Source organism: Pezoporus flaviventris, unplaced genomic scaffold, assembly GCF_033815535.1.
Source record: "Pezoporus flaviventris isolate CSIRO_AGI_PZ_B2104156 unplaced genomic scaffold, CSIRO_AGI_Pfla_v1 ptg000059l, whole genome shotgun sequence".
Classification (NCBI taxonomy): domain Eukaryota; kingdom Metazoa; phylum Chordata; class Aves; order Psittaciformes; family Psittacidae; genus Pezoporus; species Pezoporus flaviventris.
In genome coordinates this window covers 1,399,580-1,418,143 of record NW_026892607.1, presented here as the reverse complement: position 1 = coordinate 1,418,143, position 18,564 = coordinate 1,399,580, and the positions used below count along the sequence as shown (strand labels likewise).

At 48.8% G+C, this 18,564-nt stretch overlaps 1 protein-coding gene across 1 annotated transcript in view; it reads right to left on the bottom strand.

Moving 5' to 3' along the window:
* LOC133277640 (ribonucleoprotein PTB-binding 2-like) overlaps positions 1-18,564 on the bottom strand; it is a 67,335-nt gene that overhangs the window by 7,743 nt on the left and 41,028 nt on the right. The gene's annotated exons all lie outside the window — the stretch shown is intronic.

The following is an 18,564-nucleotide window of genomic DNA, read 5'->3' as shown; positions in this document are numbered from 1 at the left end:
CCTTCTGTAAGCTCATCCTCATCCTACAGACAGAAGATGCTCCTAGGGATTGGAGAAACAAAGCACCCATTGGCCCTGTCCCTCATCCAAGTCCAACACAGAGCACAAAGGTTCCCACAGCCACGGACACGGGGACCTCCAGCACCACTCCTGCTCTTCTCATGGCCATGGAACAGGCAACAGAATGCTCATCGTACGCCCCAAACCAGTACAAAAAGGGCTGCACCAGACCAGACTGGCAGCACCAGAAGCACCAGAGGGAGGGCTGAGAGCAGAGGCCATGAAGGGGAAGGACACAGCAATGGCACCGCTGCCCACAGCACTGCAGCCTCATTTGTCCTGTGCAGCTGTGCCGGACAATTCCACACAGGCTCCAGAACAGGGATGCCACCAGACCAGGGCTCCTGCACACTGCCAACCCAACAGTCTGCCAGGCAGCTCTCAGTGCCCTGTAGCACACCTAACGAGTCCTAACATCTACTCCAAAGTAGGAGCTACAGCCACTCATGTAAGTCTTCCACAGCCAGGGTTCTCATGCTGCCAGATGATATCTGCATTCATGGAGAAAGGGACATCTCTAACACCTACAGACCTAAGATGCCCGTGCTCATACGCAATGGAGTATCAATGCACCCGTTGTACACGTCTCCCATCTAGGTCCAGCAGGAAGCTCAAAGTTAGTCACAGCCATGGAGAAAAGGACCTCCGCAGCACTCACCATGTCTCTACCCTGTGCATGACCACAGACCTTCAAGAAGTTGCCCACAGCTGGAGCCAAAGCCACAGTTACGCCACGCCAAGTAAGTGTACCACTCTTACTTTGCGAAAGAAAACCCCAGTTTCTCTCCCCCATGCAGGTCCTGCAGGCAGCCAGATGATTCCTGCAGCGTGGTCGATGCCTTCCCAGAGCGCTTTACAATCTCTCCTGCCCAAAGACGTGCATCAGCGCTCACACCAAGAAGACATGGTGTGCAAACTGGCAACATGCTTCTCAAATACCATAAAATGGCACTTCTGATTTACATGGTTTTGCTCTCCATTGTCTTCACGCAGCATCACCTACTTCTCTAACAGGATACTCTTCGGTATTCTAAGTATAGTTACGTAAGAGTTACAGATAGAAGACCAAGTCTTCATTGGGTCTTTTCCCCAGTGTTTGAGGTCATGCAGAGCTACTTCCCCAAGCTGATCCCTTATCTTACATTAGTTTGTGGAATAAGTGAAACCTCGGGACAATTCAGAAGTTCTAATTGGAACCCTGAATTCTACAGACCCTACAAAGTTCCAAATACACCTATTAAACTAAAAAGGCACCAAACCTAGCTAAAAGAACCCCAAACCCAAACAAAACAAAACCCAAAACACACACATATAAACCTCAACACAAACGGAATTCCTTACACCAACAGTCCACACTACAATCTCTAGGTCCATCTTTGGATGGATGACTGTTCTGCTGTGTCTGTTGGCCAAGACAGACTGAATACAAACACAACACCCCCAGACACGGTCAAAACCATGAGCAGAACCTTTGCTTCTTGCACAGCAAAACTAACACCACAAATAGTCTCTAAGATAAAGAACACGAGCAGGAAGAGCTGAGAGGCTTGAGAATTTGTTGAGGCATCCCTGCCCATAGCAGGGGGGTTGGAACTGGACCATCTTAAGGTCCTTTCAACCCTAACTATTCTGTGATGCTATGACTGGACAGCCATGGTGATTCTGAGACAACAGGGCCTCTGAAGATAGTTCTATGGCCTTCATGAACTCGGAGATAAAGTAATTTAATTACCCAACTAAGAAGCCAAGACAAAATGAAGCACCTGCAGTGTATTGCTGTCACAGTCATGCAGGAAAACATACAAAACATCACATGAATAGGCAAGGAACTACACATATACACACACACGTACATATACACTTGAAAACCAACCCAAACACACACAGTAAAAAAACTAGTTATATATGAGAGCATCTACATTAAATGACTTCATCCTGCCCTCACTCTTTCCAAGTCTTTTCAAGTGTTTCCTTTCATGCTGAACCCAAATGTTCAGTCTATTGTTAGAGACTATAGTACCCCCATACAAACTGGCCTTATTCCAGAGGCAGAAATCCAATTTGCAGGATAATGGGACAGTAAAGCACAAATTTTGCTCCTCAGAGGTAGGTGTCAAGAAACACCCTTATCCTCACAGAAGCCTGGGATCCATCTATCACAGCTCCTGCACTAAGATTTCGTCCTGAAAACCAAGGTTGCCTCAGGACATAGCCCAGGCTGTGGGACCTCTGCTGACCTGCAAGGACAGGAACCTGCAGAGAAACATTTGTCCATTTCCGTACCTCACAAGCACTAAACTCCACGAATCCCCTATTTAGAGACTTCACTTGTAAATGGAGGCTCAGACTTCAACAATTCAGGAATTAATGGAGGACATGTCCTTCAAAGAAGGAAATAATGGCTTGGGGCTTGTATTACCTGCCACAAACGCATCAGCAGCTAGGTGCCTTTTCCTCTGATCAAGTCACAGGCACATGTGCTTTGCTCTAAGGGAGGCCCGGGACCAGTACATCAAGGAAACCAGACAGCTGAGGTTAGCTTCGTCCCAAAGAGATGCTCACTAAAGAATACCCTGGGATACACCACAGTGGCCCTACCTACTTCGGGCTGACATCAGTGGAGTTTCCAAGGTCCCACAGGTTTCCGTAGAAGCTGACAAACTATGCAGCCAAAAAAGGCACAGAGGGACAAACAAGCTATGCGATGGCACAGAAGTCAATGGTTCCATACATGGCAGATGATGCTCCTCACTAGTTTCACCACAGAGCTCAAACGAATGACACTGGAAGATGGTAAATTCTTACCTGTTCTTTTAGTTCTGTCCACGTAACAATACTTGATTTCATAATCTTTAAATAAGTCATGGATTTCCTGAAAGAGAAAAGCACAAGTAACATCAGAGAAATAACTCAATAGACCACAGAAGTGGATAAATCCATCTTCATAAAAAAAAACCCAAACCAAACCAAACACTTTCACAATAAACTAAAGATTTCACCACAGAAACCCTATCAAACAGTTGGTTTAGAGCTGCTTATACTATTGCAGCAGTCAAATCAAAAACTGGCTGAGTTTGATTCATTTACTTTTCTTTCTATAAAGTCACATAAGCACAACAGGGTCACCCGTTGAGTGTCTTCTGATAAAGATAAAGAACATCACAGCTCATTCAACAGAAACCCCCCCAACGACTCTTATGTACGTCTCTAAAACACCACACAGACAACAAATACCGGCAGCACCACATCATGCAGTTCACTGCGGGCAGGCAATGCTGTCATGAGATACAACAGCTGCTTCGGTTTCCTGGAAGGGCTCAAGCTCACTTGAACACATTTTGCTCTTTCAATGAATATTCTTTCAACTAGCAGGTAGAGAACGGTGTCTTGAATACCCCCTGGAAAGTATCTTCTATCAGTTACTGCACAGATGCTCAATGAGGAATCCATCCCAAGAGCATTATTTACTCCTACTCATTAATGGGAAGAGAGCAGGAGTGTGGGAGGGCTGGTATAGGAGCAAGTGTAAGAAGTGTGCACCGGTTTGCAACAGCTACTCCTCACCAAGAGCAAGGTGTATGCACACGTCTACAATTTAGTTCAGCGGTGAGAATGCAGAGGTGAACATTAATCCTCCCCAAGAAGAAACCACAAGTAGCAACCTGCATCGGTTTAGTTGGATAAATCCCACACACAACAGCAAAAGGTCATTTGCGTAAGCAAAATAATCAACCAGCTTTGTGGGAAAGCTTAAATGCAGCCCCTTTCCAGTTGCCAAGCCTACATGTCAGTTTGCTAATACAATAGATATAGCCTAAAGGTTAATTGGGCTCCCCGTGACCGGTATCAGGTATATACCTTTTAGTCAAGCGGGCACCAATCTCTAGTTTCAGTACTTAACAGCTGTCAAATACTGCATTAATAAAATATGGGAGCAGTTCTCCAGCTCCCAGACATCCTCTCATGGGATGTGATGAGGATGTGGCTTCTGAAGAGCCAAACAGGCCAGGCACAATTCAAAGATTCAAGGCCAGCAGGAGACTTGACTGTGCACATCTCTCTAACAAGAATTAGAGGGTACTTCATCTCAGTCATGAGAGGCTGAGGAGACACCTTCTGCACAGGTTTGTACAGCTCAGCTCTATTGTGGCACTCAACACTGCAAAGAAGTTATTTCTGTCCCACTTCACAGAAAGGGGACACACCGACCTTTTGCATTTCCTATATTATGTTACAAGTGCAACTCTGAAAGTTTCATAGCATTAAGTAGCAGGAAATATTCTTTCACTCTTTCCAAAGTCATCTGTGAATCAGATGACTCCAAAGGATTTCCAAGTAACTGTTTGACACTTGAATTGAGAGGGAAAACAGCCTGCACTGAACACATCTCTGTGCATAATGATGAGGTCTCATGTAAAAAGCGATGACAGCATACAGAAGATTTAAAATGAAAACCTGCTTCAAGGCTTGCAGGAAGGCGACTGCTCTTGTGCTCTCATGCCCCCCATGGCAGGGCACAGACCTTTACCTCTGCAACTGGGTTCTGTTGTACTTCACTGAAAGCATTTTTCACATGAAGTGTTTGTGACAATCAACAAAACCAAAACACACTGTGCCAGCTCTTGAGCAAATGTAGATTCCTTCCAATCACTCAGACATGTAAATACCTGTGGGCATTCGACTGAGGGTCTTCATCATATTTCCATGATTACTAAGCCAGCTTTTGAACTCAGGCACTTCTCTAAACTTTACCTTCAACCTCTCTCAACACTTGAGGCTGCTGGAAAAGAATGAACGCTACCACAACAGCTCAGAGACAGAACCATCAGGGAAAGCAACAAGAACACTTTACTCACTGTTCCTGTCGAGGTTCCGCAGTGTGCCACCAAACGGTCTGTACCAACAGCACGGAATGGAGCTGGTCCCTTTGGTGTACAGCTACCCAGTATCTGGGCCAGGAAGGAGTGTTTACTCCGGGAGGAGAAATGGGCCATCCAAGTCAGGTATATTCCCTGGTGCGACCCTGTTAACTTGCACGGAATGTAAGCAGAGGGCTGTTTCCCTGAGCACAGCAGAAACAAACAGCCGCCGCTCATTCCCATTCCCGACCTCCTGCTGCCTCAGATACCCGGAGCACCCGGCCTCCACACCCCTGGCCCAGCTATATCAACCTTCTGCCCGCACCAGCACCTACCACCACCATGGCATACACACATGGAGAAGCCATCACGCTGACCCACGCTCTGCTCTAGTACAACTTTTTACCCTCCCAGGTTATCCTTACCATGCTACTGCCTTGGGCTGGCCAAAAACACAAGCGCTCACCACTTCCTATCACATCAGGTTTAGTAAAGCTGTAGTAATAGACTTGGTGGTGGTACCACATGAGAGCAGTGGCTGCTATCCCCAAGCACCACCACTTCTGCCCATGGTCACAACATCCACATCCAAACCACCTGCTGACCACTATTAGTGTTTTTTACACATAACATTTACAATACTGCTGCTCCTAAAGGACTTTTTCCTCTTCTATAAAGGAATCAATTTACCAGCCTAAAATCCCCAAAGTCCCTATAACTGCTCAAGTTCAACTGATATTCATTCTTTCAATGAATATTCTTGCAACCAACAGCTAAGTGTGCCCAGAATACCCCCCTGGAAAGTATCCTCTATCTTTTATCATTAATAATCAGGATCTAACTGGTTTAACTGCACCATATTATAGGTTGCCCAGGGAGGCTGTGAATGCTCCATCCCTGGCAGTGCTCAAGACCAGGTTGGACGAGGCCTTGGGTGACCTGGTTCAGTGGGAGGTGTCCCTGCCCATGGCAGGGGGGTTGGAACTAGATGATCTTAAGCTCCCTTCCAACCCTACCTATTCTATGATTCTATGATTCTACATTAAGTCTAAACAAAGCGGCAACATCACCAGCATGGTGCGGGTCGAGCTGCCGTGAGAGTCACACACTGAATTTTAGGCTAGATGGTAACAGTTGGACACCAAAACTTGCAAGCAGCTATAAAGCTATGTGGTAGACATCCAGCAGCCGTGGATCCTGTGAAGCTTCTAACACAAACACTGTTTATAGAGGTGCCTATCGGGGCTCCAAGGAGCCATTTGTATTTGGCTCCTCAACCTGATGTACAAATCGGCACCGACGCTTGGGCACAGAGGTGTGTTTGTGCCCAAGCAGTCCCTGACAGCCAGATCCCAGGGGATGTGTCCCTGGCCTAAGCAAGGATGATACGTACTGCAGGAAGAGAGAGGAGGAAAGCAAGAGGAGAAAAGGGTTTGCTCAGAGCAACAGTACTTGCATAAACACGTGGGCCATGCCAGCAACACTAACTAAACATCTTGGAACAGAAATGGAACTTATAATACTTAGCTATTATACAGCTCCTTAAACCTTCAGAGTTCTTGTAAGCAGACTTTGAAAGGTGGTTAATCTTAGCATCAGTAAATACTAAAATCCTAACTAGAAAACAAGCAGCTCATACTTCAAAATCAGCAGAAAAAGCAAAACCTGCTGCATTCAAGGGAGTTTAAGAGAAACCACCAGTAAATACAGGCTGAATATGCTTTAAAATGTATTATTTATTACTGTAAGAAAAGTGGTCTTGAAATTCTTCAGTTCTTGGCCTGTCCTGTCTTGTCTTGGGTAGAAAAGCGCAAAGAGGAGCTTCTGTCAGTTGGAAACTGCCTCTCTCAAACACACAGGATCTGTCCCTACGCTGCATTATCTGCACTGCTTTCAATGCAAAGGAAGGGAGTCCTTAACAGGCACATTCGCTCTATTTATCAAATTAAGAAAGCTCAATGGATCATTTTTAATAGAATCAGCTTTTCATACCCAGGATCTCACAGCACAAGAGAAGAAACATGTAAGAAATACTCAATCATCATCTGGAACAACACACCCTCTATAGAAAGCCTACAGCACCTTTAACTCTCTCTAGATATAATACTGGATTGTGTTCTTCTGGCAACAAAACTATTTAACAATTCTAATGGTGCCTGGCCACATTTCTACACTTCACTTTGGTGCTGCTTCCAGTAAAAACAATCCACAAGCCTGGTCTATAACTTGGCTCTCATTAAGTAGCCGAAGGCCTAAACTTCACATGCATGTTCTTGAAACAGGAATCAATTCTCTTTCAAGTAGCTGAACTAAATAATATGTTTGGCTAACAAAGGACATTGAAATCATCTCGTAACTAAAAGAGACTTTGTTTTCAGTTGCACAGGGAAGTGAAGGACTGCTGAGGAAAACGCTTTACGTTCATGAATGATATAATGGGGGGTTTACTTCATTTCAGACCACTAAATGCCTGAGTCCAGGATACAACACATGGATTTCACTGCAGACAGAAAACTAGAAACAAAAAAGGGAGGAAAAAAAAGGTAAGAAGCAATAGAACACCAACACAGTTTAAAGTAACAATCGGAGGGGAAATCCCAAAGGCTCTGTTGGAGAGCAAGAAGCGGAGTCCACAGCACCGACAAAAAGGTCAGATAACAAAGCAAAAGGACTCATGCAAAGGGCAATTCTAAACAGCTCCTGTCTACTAACGACCACAGAGGTTGGAGCTCCTTCAAGGTTTGTTTCAATGGTGTATTAAAGACAGTTCTCAGGTGAGCAACGACTGCAGGATCAAGTCCAAGATGTGCAGCAGATGTCTACCTGCCCAGGCATCCAGGAATGCTGAACACTCAGGAGTGTCCTAAAGCTCAGCACGTGCCCTCTTCACATCCGTGAACAGTCACAAACTCTGACACCTGAACTACAATCAAGACTGGGATTCTAGGCCATAAACTGCCTTTGGGGCAAATCTCTTTGTTTAAGAACTGACTGGCTTTGGTCAGATCCTGCCCTCCGAAGATCATAACTAAAGTAATACAAGAAAACATTAAGGCGGAAGAAGAGCAGTTTCTCAGTACACTCAGGATGGACATGGAATTAAAAACGTGTTTCTCTCATCTTCCAGAGACATATTAGTGCTGATAAAAGGAACACTAGGAACAGCAAATCAGTTCCATCAGCCTGGGTATACTGGGTGGTACGCAAGCGAAATGAAAGATGAAAAAGACAGAGAAGAGGTAACATGAGAGAGCACAAAGCAGAAGAAAAGCAATAAAGAAAATCAAAAAGCACGTACATCCTAAGGCATGGAAGCTACTCCCTATCCAGCAAATATGCCTTTCATGTGCAGGCAGTGTGACCAAGGACTAACTGAAACACAAAGGCCCCTTCTACTTAAACAGCTGGCGTCCAACAGATTGGGAGAGAGCACTTCCTCAAATCAGCACACTTCATTAAAGGCTTTCCATCAAAAAGGACCAAGGAAAAATTGGGGTTAATCCACAAGGCAAAACAGAAAACCCACGACCCCACCAGAAATAGCATCCTGCTAAGAAGCGATTTGTCTTTTGGTCAGGAACAGAGCCCAGTGGAAATATCCCACACCTGGACGGCTACATCAAGTCCCAAAACACACAGTAAATCCCTGCCCCGCGTGGACTGAACCACTTTCTTATCAACACCTCAATGTTTTGCCTTTCTTTAGGTTCTGTCATGCCAAAGAAGAACTACAGGGTATTCAGATAATTAATCAGCCCTATTTTACTTCATGTCCGACATTAAAGTAGAGCATCCCCTCTAGAAGATTTATTTCCTAGCCTCAGATGGTCAAGAAGAAAAGCAGAAATGAGCACGTAATATGGTCTCATTTAAAGATAATCAAACACAGAAAAAACTGGTTGGAACCAAGTGCATCTTCCACAGCACTGGCTCTTCAGCTGAGACAGCCACCGCTCCTACGGGAGTTATCACACTTAAATAAGGAATCACTAACAGGGAAAAAACAATGGCTTGGGGGAAATCAAAACCAATTCTTCTAATCCACTGGGGTAATTACAAAAACAAACAGAAACTGATTTGCCACACAACACTCCAGCAAAATAAAACTTCACATTTAGTAAGGTACAGCTTCACTTGTACTCTGGTCATGCTGAAGTTCCTGGCATCTCCTTACCAGGAAAGGAGAAAGGAAGTTATTGTTTCCCACCCTCCCTCTGCTCAGAGCAGTCCTCCTGCCTCCCAGAGCACTCAGAGCACTTTAAGGATAGCTCCAAGGACCTTTAATTTGGGATACATGCCTTTGACCATCACGTCGTTGCATTCCTTGTCACTGACATGGATTAGCTGGCTCCTCAGAGATGAAGGTTCAGGGAGATACAAACGCAACAAGGCAATCACAAGAGACATCCAACCAAGAGACTGCCAGCTCATTGCCAAGCACTCACCAGAAGAAAATGAACCACTACAACCAAGCTTACCTGTCATTCTCTTGGCAAACAGTCTTCATACAAACATCACAACACCGCAACGCTGCATCAGAGGCTAATCATGCCAACAAGACACCAACAGGCCAATCTTACCTGACTGCCTTACTGTAAAACACCATGCGGCACTGCCCTGCTAGGATTCCTCAGATCCTGCTTACACTCCTTCATCCTAATGAGGCCATAAAATGGTTACTCTGGAACGAGCACCTAACACTTCCCCACTGCTGCAAGACGAATTCCAAGTTTGTATGTTCTGCAAAGGCTTCCCAAAGGCTGTGAAGGTTGGAATGCAGGGTAATGTTCTTGATGCATTCCTCGATGAAACGGGAGGGCCTGTTGGGACCCTTCATGCAGCCTGGCCCATACTCACTACTGAATTCTCTGTAAGACACAAGTCACGGCTACAGGATAACCTCAAAATCTCACGTACATTCAGAACAACATTTGGGGTCCCACTTTCTTGGTACCTGGTGTGTTACCACGTCACACATCTCCCTCAGCTTTGGACAAAGAGCTTCACATTGAGGAGTGTCCCCTAAGCAGAACAAAACACTGAGCCCAGTTTGCATACAGTTTGTATATAGCTACAGGATAGAAAAACATCAGATCGAGGGAGGGAAAACACAACAGGAATTGATCTCCTAAGCTGGTTTACTCACAACCCTGGCCCCGCTAACAGGAATTACAGCAGCAACAAGTGCATTTCTGTCTCCTTTCACAGGTTTAGCCATCTAAAACGTAACACAAAGATATCCATGGTCCCTCATCTCAAGATCATGGGAGGTTACAGCAACAGTAGATGTCCATTTTTAGGCCACTGTCACATCACACCTTTGAGAACATGCACGGTTCAGGTACTGTGCTGGCAGAATCAGACAAGGATGAATATGAGGAACCAACTGGCAACTCGGCAGGATTTCACCACAACAGGGCAGTACAAACTCACCTGACTTGCCAGATAAACAGTAAATGCAGACTTTGCCTTCAAAGACCAGTGAAGGTGCTAACAGAAATGGTTACTGCAGGTCTGTCACAAAAATACCTTTCCCCATGGTAGTGAGAGAACTGCCTGAATAAATACCAGCCCCGCAAGGACATATTTGCAGGCTGAGCTAGCTGTAAAGCCCAACACAGAAAGAATCTTCTTGACATAACTTGGACTTAGTTTGCTCCCCCTCTGGACTTGTTTCATACTGACACTCAAGGAAGAAAGCTCACATGGGAACGCTGACTTACATGGGCGGACACACTGCAAAGTGCTTTCTTCAGGCTGCCCTTCCTCCTGAACACAGGCTCTGGACTTCCTTAGGAACACAGATGTTGCCAAACGCATTGAGAGAGAAACCTCCCTTGCCAAGATTCAAACATGGGCAACCTTTGCCCCATAACAAGAGCCACCCAGCACCCAAAGTGCTGAATGCTTCTGACACTTAAAGGGCTGTTTGTTTGGTTTCTAAGACTACAAACGTGGGGCACTCTGCTTCTGGTTCAGAAACTTCATGGCTAAGTTACATTTCTCCTGTGGCCTGTAGAGTAATCTGGTTTTAACTGGGTTTAGCACAGGTGGAACTCCAAAGGTAAGAGAAGATTACAAGTACAAGAAGAAATAAACTTAATAGGTGGCTCCAGCTGGCTCAGGATAATGTTTGTTACCTAATTTCACTCTCCACGTACTAATAACCAACGACAGCAAACCCAAAACTCCAATGATTAGAGATTGGTAATTTCGTTGATGAAACCCTGTTCCGGAAGCCTCTGCGGTATTTTAATGATGCTTCTCTTTCTCAGTGGTGAACAAACTGGCCAGGTTAGCAACAGTTATCTGATTTTACTTGGCTAACCAACCATTTCCAGAAGAAACCAGCAGACAAAACACCTCTGCACTGTTTAACAAGGGCGCTAATTTCACCTACTTAATGACAGCCAAATACACAGGTATGCTTAACATACCTGACCACAGACAGCCTTCTCCTTTCCAAAACTGCTCCAGGACACAAACTTCACCCCTACAGCACAACTCTTCTGCTTTTACACACCAATGCCAACAGCCCAATGATGTTAACAATTCAAATGCCATCTCCCGAAACTGGGTTGCAGGATCTGTACATGGTGGTACTGTTCTAGCCTATAACAGGGGAACATCAGAACCTTACACGCACAGGAAAAGGCGTCCCAGGGCTACTTTTAAAGTCATCAAAACAAGATGGCAAACATCCAGAACACTGTGAGCCTGCCAAATCAGACCTGCACGCTACTATTTCTCTGTAGCATTCTTTGCCTGACCAAGCAATGCCAAACTTGACAGCTCGATGTGCTTTGAACCGTGCGCGTTCACGAAGTACCTGCTGCGTGCAACGGGAACAAGGAACACAGCTGTCTGAGTGGCAGACAAAGTGCTCCTGCTCTGGCTATCCACAGCAAGCACCCTGGCATACGGCAGTAAGCTCGCTCTGTCAACACAGTCACTGGGATGGCTTCTTGAAGTGACCACGAAGATGAGCAGGGTTCTCCAAGCGGTGACTCTGCTCATCCATCAGGCCATCAGGCTGCGAGAAACAGACGCGAGGCTCTGCATGGAAACATCGTGTGGGATCAGAGCAAAGCTGCCCCAACCTACAGCTCCAAGGGCCTGCAGTCACACCACAACGCGGCCAAACAGAACTAAAGGCAGCGCATACACGAGAACAAAACATCCAGTGCAGTGGCAAACTGGGCAGGCTGGCTCCAGTTACACTGATCGCTGAGAGAACCTAACAGGAAGGGCCCCTCTGCACTGGAGATGCACAGAAAATGAGAGCGTACACGTGCTGCACTTACCCACAGGCAGTAATATCGCCTGCGCTTTAGGAGGAGAAAGAAAGAGAGACAAGGAGCCCTTTAGAATAAAAGCTGTCATTATATTGTTATACTCCTGCATCAAGTTGAACGGTTGGGGCTGCCGAAGCGACCGCGCAACCAAATCGCCTCAAACTCTGACTCACCCGCACTGAAGAGTTCGCTGCTCTGCTCCAAATAGCAGCAGAATTGTCCCAAACCGGCGAGAGATCGCAGGAAAACACTTTCCTGCCTGCGCGCTGCTCAGCTCAGGGGCAAAACCAGCCGGGCTCGAAGCTTTTCACCTCTGCTGTGACACAGATACCGGATGGGCCGCGGGACCTTAAAGCCGCCCCGCCTGTCTGGAGATGGCGAGCACACAGGTGTCACCTCAGCACCGCCGCTAACGGCCCCCCCAGCCGCTGCTGCCCTCAGCAGCAGCCACACGTGTGTCATTCATTACCGCACTCATTAGCCTGCCAAATTTGCACACCTTGTGCAGAGAAGCGCGGAGCCCCTCAGCCCCCTCTTTCCCCCCCGTCTGCTGCTCCCTCGCGGCCTGGGGCCCGACCCCGGCACCCACAGGCGGGGAGGAGGGAGCCCAGCCCGGCCCGGCCCGGCCTCGCCTGAGCCCCCGCGGGGGAGGGCGACGCTTCCCGCCGCGGGGAGGACGAGCTGGAGCCGCTCTCCGCAGGCACCGCGGCTCCCGGCACTAACAAAGAAGGCGTCGGGAGCAGGAGCCCGAGCGGACCCGCGGCGGGAGGAAGCGGAGCTGCAGCCCCACAACTCCCCGGGCACGAGGAGCGCGGCCGCCGCTCACCTCAGCCACAGCGGCCCCGGGGGAGCGGCTCCCCCGCGGCTCCCGGCCCCGCCTCAGGCGGCGGCAGCGCGGGCGGAAGGGAGGCGGCGGCGGCCGTACCTGGCTGCTGCTCTCGGCCGGCAGGTTCCTCAGCAGGATCTTGCGCCTGTTGCTCAGCTCCCGCCGGGTGCTCTCCAAGCGCTTCGCCACCTCCTCGGGGGCCAGCGGCGGCCGAACCCCCCGCGGTGGCTCCGCGGGCGGCTCCGCGGGCAGCTCCGCGCCGCGCTCGGCTGCTGCCGCCATCTTGCAGAGCGAGCGGGGGGGGAGCCACGCTGGGCGGGCGGCGGGGGAAGCCGCGGGGCACGGCCCGCCGGCGGGGCGCGGGGAGCCGGGAGCCACGCCAGGCCCCGCCGCGCTCCCGCCACGCCCCAAGGCTGGGCCGCGCCCCCCGCCCGCTCGGGGCAGGCTGAGGGCGGCGGAGCCCCTGCAGCGGCGGCGGGCGAATTGCCCGCACTGAACAGCAACTACAGAGTGCTGTGGGAAGAGAGCAGGGAATAGCAGAGACACTGCCGATGGCCGTGGAGGTGTCCGTGTAAACGGGGAGGTGGGCCATGCATCCCCTCACGTACAACCAAAATCAGCCAGGCGGGCATCAGCACCAATAACTGATCTGTCCTGAGGGAATAACCCCTCCTGAACCCAAATGGCAACGCTTTGAGCTACACGACACCCTCAGGCAGGGGCCTGGGGGATTAAAAGAACAATCAAGATTAGGCACCAACACAGTAAAACACTCCAGCCCATTAGAGCTGCCCCCAGAGCATCAGTGGGCACATGAATACAGCAGGGAGGCTGTGCAAGCCAACAATCCAGCCTCCTTTGAACTTGCACAAACGCATCCATGCAGTTTGATGTGCCTGAACGGCCACAAACGGATCAACCTCAATGCCTATCAACTGCAGACATGCGGTTCTCTCCTTCAAAACGTTAATCTTTGTAACAGTGAAAATACATCGGACAAACTCCAAGAGTCCTCGCTAACCCCTGCCACAGGAGTAGGAAAGAGGCTTCACAACGACCGTTACTGCCCCCGGTTCCCTGCCACTTTGCAGGCATTGAATTCAGTTCATTAAATTCCTTGTTAATTAAGAGTAATGTACCCATCCACAGCAGTTGCTCTGGTAGCTCTTCTAAGCTGAGGATTAATTTAGCCCTGCTTCTGCAGCTTTGAAGTAACACCAGCCACGTAGAACTTTTCATTTTCATGGGATGAGAGGGTTAAATTAGAACCCTGGGAGCCAAGAAAAGCCAAGCTCAGAACATCTGCTGCATCTCAAAGGCCCATCTCGTATTCTCAGGTACACAAGATAGCAGAGAAGTATCTGTGAGCTCCTTAGGTAAGGGATTTCTTATAGAAAAGAGAAATCTGAACAATTTTCTAGCCCCTGAAACCATGGGATTTGTGTTTCCTGCAAGGAGAGGGTGTGGAATCCATCAGCTGCTGTGAATTGGAAGCTTCCAGAAACCCCCTGATTGCTTGCCCCACTTCAGGTGAACAAAGTGCAGCCAATACCATCCTCTTCAGCCTGCATTGTGCCCACTGTTTCCAGCTCCAGCTGCTCCTTTTGTTTCATCAGGAAAGTGAGACTGTGAAACCAAGAGATGAAGATTCCCTTGGGAGCACCAGTCACGAGTCCAGGGATGACCATCTAATGCTCAATCACACGTCTCACAAATGCCATTGCCTCCAAAATAGACCAGAGGTGCCAAAAGAAGTTCCTGCCACCGTTTTTCCAGTGAATTTCAATACGTTTGGTGTTCTCAGTGTAACATCCTGCAGTGCAGTGACAGTGGGGATGGTTAAACAAAGGGAATTTCCTATCAAATGACCCAGCTAGAACAGCACAGTGAGCAACTGACACCGTCAGCATTCTGATGCAGTAAGAACTGGGTAACCCCTCTCTGCAGGTAGCACAGAGCTGCTCTGCAGGGCTGCAATTCCCTCATTAACCATTCGAATAACTAACTTGGCAGGTGCAGACTGCAGTTGTGTTGAGACAGGTATTGTGCCATGCTAAGTCCTCCCAATGCACTGCTGAGCTCCTGTTAGTCCCACGGGTACTTTGATTAATGCTTCAGTCTCTGAGCACTTCGGAATTGCAGTAAAGAGAGGATCAGACTGCAGGTCCATCAGACCGCATCCCAGCAGTGCCCCTCTTGTCCGAGAGGTGCCAGACGGGCAGCACATTGCTTCAGAGACCACAACAGGCACACGCTTCACTTGGAGCTGTGTTGCCAACAAACAGGTCTATTTTTCACTCTGCTCACGCTCCTTTAAGGCAGCCTTATATGTACCATATACAGCCCCTGGAACGTGTCAGGTACTGCTGCCTATGCCCAAAATTGGGATGTTTCTTCACTCCCGAAACACTCTTGCACACAGACACAAAACCACTCCAAGTGACTTTGCCCACAGCTGAACGTTGCAAGTGGAACCCGACAGCTATTAAATTGGTGTAACACTGCTCCTGAGTGTCTCGGGAGTGACGGATTACCTCGGGAAGAGACTGGTCAGCAGCTCCTGCTCAGTTTCCATGCTGTAACACAGGGGTCTGCACATAAACCCCTGTCTCTGCCTGATTATGATCTATGAGGAAATCTTTGCTGTGATTAACTGCATCACTGGTACAAGGAGCGAGCAGGCGGCTTACCAGCACTTTGTTGTGCTCTGATCAACCCAGCAGTGATTTAGCCCTGCCAGCAGAGATGGAATTTGAAACACCCCAGATTTTGTCCTTAAAACCGCTGCAGCTTGTTCAATACGGAAACCTGGCAGAAAGGATGCAACGCAAGCTGAACTTTCCCTATGTGTTCTTAAGAAGACATAGATGAGACTTGAAAATGTTCTGCCATTCAGTTATGAAAAGGTTTCCATAGAAACTGCCATGCAACGTGACTTTTTGTTACAAGCACGCTTAGTGAAGTGCCTTAACTTCTACACGTTCATTCCGTTTTCAGGGAGAGCACAGAAACCCCATTCCCTTCCTGTTTTCCAGGTTCTCTGGCTGAGGCTGCAGCAGCGACACCTTTTGACTTGGTCGTAGAGACTTCCGTGGTTAAGCTGCAATGGAAACAAACACACATGAAGAGGCTGTTAGGATTTTGCAGGAATGACACCATGGAGTTTAATTGCTCAACCTTGAATCTCTCCCAGCTGCACACGATTTGCATACCGTGTGCCAAGAGAACTGATACGGGGAGCAAATGAATTGCTGAAGCTTCAGGAAAGTGGGAGACTGAAAATAAGCAAGTGGCAACTATTGGCCCAAGCTCCCTGTTTCCTGCAGTCTCAGTGCCAACCTATCTCAGTGTCTGCCTGCATTACCTCTGGGAGCACTGGAGGAGTTTTAAACCCAGCACAATCCAACAGCACTGCCCCAACCGGAGCCATTTCACAGTCACACAAGGGTTGTGTTGGAAGGGGGCTCTGGAGCTCATCCAGTCCAACCCTTGCCAAGGCAGGGCCACCCAGAGCACGTTACACAGGAACGTGGCCATGCTGGGTTTGGGATGTCTCCAGAGAAGGAGACTCCACAAGGCCCCTGGGCAGCCTGTGCCAGGGCTCTGCCACCCTCACGGTACAGAAGCTCTTCCTCGTGTCGAGGTGAAACTTACTGGGTGTTAGTTTATGGCCGTTGCTCCTCATCCTGTCACTGGGCACCACTGGGAAGAGGCTGGCACCATCCTCCTGGCACCTGCCCTGGAGCTGTTGATGTGCATGGACGAGATCCCCTCTCAGGCTGCTCTTCTCTGCACTAAAGAGCCCCAGCTCCTGCAATCTCTCCTCACAAGAGAGGTGCTCCAGATCCCTCAGGATTTGGCTACCTAACCCAAGGCTGCCCCATTGTTCAGTGGTGGGACAGTGAGTGGGGCTGAAGAGCAGACACTGCCGCTTGCATCACGGCTGTGCTGTGGCACCACCTCTTTCCGCACATACGTACTGCTGGAAAAAGTGCTGAGCTGGCAGCCTTGGAGGCCGAGGTTATTCCCTTTCCCCATGGAGCAGCTGCTGTACTTGCTCCTCACGTTCCACTGCCAGGGCTGGGGTGCAAAGGGTCCTGCACGGTGCTTTTTGGGCCAACCCTTTCCCTTCCTCGCTATCACTGGGTTTGTTCTATGAGTGGCACTATCAGTGGGGAGCACTTGCTTGGGCAGCGCTCCAAGAAGCGGGTGCTTTTGCCCGTGTCAGCTCTAAAGGGTAGAATAAAGGAGAACAAAACTCAAGTGGTCCTGCTGGCTGCTGAGAGCATCTTCTGCTGCCATAACAACAGGGGAGCTCTTCCACAATATTCAGACAAGGCCGCTAGGACTCCTCTGGGAGCTGAAGGGGAAGCTTCCACATCTAATACATGTTCCACGTCTGCCCTCACATTCATCCTTCTCTCCTGCTCAGGGCATTGCTATGGACTGTCTCTTTCAGATGGGCATGGAATGGTGCTGCATTACAGCGAAAGCCTTGGTTACATGGAGAGGAGCTGATGATTTGAAGGCAACGCGTGTACTTGAGACGTTTCTTTTCCTTTGGCATGTTCTTAGCTGAGCTGTTTACTGCAGATCTCACTGGAGGATGAGGCAGATGTGCAAAGTCCACGTGCCTCTTTGTAAGCTCCTGTTCACACCGGGCTGGAGAGGAATTCCTGCCAGTTCAAGCTCTTCCCAGGCAGAGGCTCTGCATTACTCCAGCCTCAAAGAGCACCAGCCAAAGCAGGCACCGTCTATCAGCGGGGCAGAAGCAGGGAAACAGCCGGCTTTTCCACCGCTCAAACCAGCAGCGTTCCTGCGCATGCCCTGGCAAAGACACCAGTTATGTTTGGCACCTCACTAACAAGGCAGGGGTTGGAGGACTTCACTCTTGGACTTGAGCGTCTGAATTCCATGGTAGCCTTGGCTTCAGACCTGCAAGTCCTTGTGGGCCAAGGTCCTTCCGTGACTCAGTGCGGAGCACATAAAGCAGGGAAAATAATTCCCTCTCATCTGTGAGTGCAGCTATGAGCACTGCAAACGAATCTGCGCTCGCATGCAGCCTCCTGGGTTACCTGCACTCCCTGCACTCCATCCAGGACTTCTCCATCCTGGTTTCTTACCCCTTTGCCATGTTTGCTGCCAGCTCACTCCCGTAATTTGTACCCCGACAAACACGTTCTCTCCTCATCACCATTTCTGGGTCACTTCACAGAATAAAGCCTTCGAGAGCCAGAGAGCTCCTTTTGACCACTTATAGTCACAGCCAGCGCTGCGCATGGGAACACCTCATGAATTCTCATCTGTCTTCCCCGCCGGTGCCAAGGGCAAGGGGAAAGATAATATTTCACGGCTTAACCCCACTGGTTTATCCCTACTTCTGATCATGACAGTGTCCTAAGGAAACAGAAGAATGGCCCAGACTGCACTTGGAATTATCTGCTAACTAATGCTAAGGAAATTCATTGTTACTTCCACACAGGAAACCTTTAAGGATGCTCGAAGAGGTCAAGATGGAGAGGTT